We start from the raw sequence: 2700 nt of genomic DNA, 5'->3' as shown, positions 1-2700 counted from the left end.
AACATGCATGCTGTATGTTTTGCATTATGGCTGTATGGTTAATCAGACTTTGGAATACAGATCCTAACAGTTGATCCACTTTACATGAACCTTCTAACACCTAACGCTGAACCGATTGACTCGCCCACTCATGTCAGCATACAAAAGTCACAAAAACCGTCCCAATTATTTCTTCCCTGCTATTTAGTGCCCAACATTTACCCTGTCTTGTCCAGATGTTGTTGTCGGGACTGACGGCCCAGATGACGCCCATGCCCACCGCCAGCTGCTTCACGGCCTGCCCGCCCACCGGCCTCCAGCCCTGCCCTGTCGAGCCGGGGTTCCCGTACGTCCCGATGCGGTACACCACGGAGTTGTCGGGCTTGACTCCCCAGACTCCAGCCTGGCCCACCGACACGTACTTCAGAGCACCGTCCACTTGCTTCCAGATTGTTCCTGCAGGCAAAAAACAAAACGTATTTGACCAATTAACATCAGCACTCTTCACTCTAAATGTCAAGTAGCAGTAACTGTAAAGCAGTCAAGAAGCGTAAGACACCAGACATAGAAACATAGATAAAATTTTACACCCCGAGTTTGATTTGATGCATCAAGATTGCGAACAGAACAAAACACGTGGGCCACAGACAGCTGTTGCCTTTGGTGGTGTTATGACCCACACAATTTTCTAACACATAGACATGGATATCTATGATCTATGGATAACTCCGATTCAGTGTCATGTTCCACATTAGCACATTCTCCCAGCAAACCGCCTCTTGTCTATACTCTGCTATATGAACCGTCACCATCATTTCCTGTTTATAAATATTGATGAGCTTATTCTTATATATGCGAAATCTCTTTATGAAAATGAAAGGCCTATTCTCTGATTGGCTGACAGCTGGTTTGTGGCGACGCCCACAGGAACTGATGGTGACGATTGAGATAGCAGAGTACAGAGAAGAGGCGGTTTTTTGGCGCCGTTGGATGACTCTGCGTTGGAGAATGCATTAACACTACAAGCAAAGAAGAGCGAATTCACTCATCTGCACTGTACCTTTAAGATTATCTGGCGTGATCCCTTCCCGTCTCCAAACCTGGTTGAGTCTGTTGACTCCCCAAACTTGGTTACTCCTGGCGCCACAGCTGACCACCTTCAGGCCGCCCTCAACCTGCTGCCAGCCCGTCCCCTTCGGGTTGGAGGAGCTGATTCCTGGCAAGAAAAGAGAATTGCATTTAGTTTAAGTAGCCAGAACAGTAACCCTTCAATACCCTCGGAGTAAGGTTTGGCTCCGGTTGTGTTTTTGACGTGTTGTTCAGCGGTTGGTCGGTGGACATGACGAAAACGGAAGAAAATGTAAAGCCCGACAAAAACACTATATCAACAGAAGAGTAGAGTAGAGTAACTTGCCACAAGGATAATGAACTAAATATTTCTAATGAAATGCAATTACCTGTATGTTAGATGTATTTAAACACGTTGATGAAATACCGGACGGGTACGTTTAGCTTTGTCCTACCTGTCCTGATCCAGATGTTGTGACCTGAGTTGACCCCCCAGACGATTCCATCTCCCACGCTGATCTGCATCAGGGCTCCCTCCACAGCTTCCCAGCCCGACCCCGTCCCGACCGCGTTCCCGGAGCTCCCGGTTCGGTACTTGATCTGCCCTGCTGCCGTGACGCCCCAAACTCCGGACGGTCCGATGGAGACGAACCTCAGGGCACCTCCCACAGGTGCCCACGTGGTACCTAGGCACAGGAGGGGGGGGGGGGGGGGTGTTAAATATGGGGTACCGACAGGGTTCGATAGAGACGAAACTCAGGGCACCTCCAATAGCTCCAGACCCTTGTGCTTTAGCTCCGACTATTTTAAGCTCCTGTAATTCAGCCCTGGATGCGAAGAGGGAGTAGTCACCACACCCAATAACTAAAGCAACAAACTGTGGGGTTTAACTGCAAAGTTCATCTCGTTACTTTGAACTGCGGCTGTTAGATTGAAGTTTGAATTCGTAAGAGTTACAGTAAAGACGGATACCTACATCTAAGACACGCCTATAGAAAGAAAAATGAGACGTAATATAAGAGATGCTTACCTTCCTTGCTCCACTGTTGTCCTCCTAAGAAAATACATAGGTTCAAACGTTTGAACTTGTATAAGAACATTGAACTTGAATCTTTTTATCTATAAGATACCGTCTGAATTTATATCAATAAGCTATACATAATGCTTTTTAATTTTTCTCGATTGAAGCGTCCTATTGATAAAACATCACGATTTAGTACAATTGTACAGTTTCTTCTGAACTGTTGATACCGTAGATTAATGTTCTGACTGTTAGTTTGTTCCTGACTGGCGCTTGTTATCGAACCCGTTACAGGGTAAGTGAGATGTTTCCCTACCTGATCCTCCTCCAATGCCTCCTCCTGAAAAGCCTCCTCCTGTAATACACAGTATATCAAATCTTACCCAAAACAAGACATAAATAAGACATACCCTGCTTTTGTTTTAATTCTGTCATAGTTAAACTGCCGTCTCGACTAAACAAAGAAAGTTGCGTGTACTGCGGGAAATATTCAATGAAATAGGTGAAGCCTAGGTTACACAAAGCCGAATTTAGCTCCCGACTCTCTCCCGACTATGGTTAGGAGTGACTCGGGAGCTAAGTCGTCTGGCGTTCGGCCCGGTCGGCTGGTGTTCGGCTGCGCCATCCGAATG

General features: G+C 46.6%; 2 protein-coding genes and 1 long non-coding RNA gene across 7 annotated transcripts in view; 1 reads left to right on the top strand and 2 right to left on the bottom strand.

Annotated features, from left to right (window-relative positions):
- Positions 1 to 2700, bottom strand: part of LOC118414482 — a 119428-nt gene that overhangs the window by 6524 nt on the left and 110204 nt on the right. The gene's annotated exons all lie outside the window — the stretch shown is intronic.
- LOC118413013 overlaps positions 1 to 2700 on the bottom strand; it is a 711153-nt gene that overhangs the window by 666998 nt on the left and 41455 nt on the right. The window lies entirely within an intron of this gene.
- The window catches only part of LOC118414515, a 660232-nt gene that overhangs the window by 655484 nt on the left and 2048 nt on the right, over positions 1 to 2700 (top strand). The window lies entirely within an intron of this gene.

Source organism: Branchiostoma floridae, chromosome 4 (genome assembly GCF_000003815.2).
Source record: "Branchiostoma floridae strain S238N-H82 chromosome 4, Bfl_VNyyK, whole genome shotgun sequence".
NCBI lineage: Eukaryota > Metazoa > Chordata > Leptocardii > Amphioxiformes > Branchiostomatidae > Branchiostoma > Branchiostoma floridae.
Note: the sequence above shows the minus strand (reverse complement) of the source record. Positions and strands in the feature narration are given on the sequence as shown.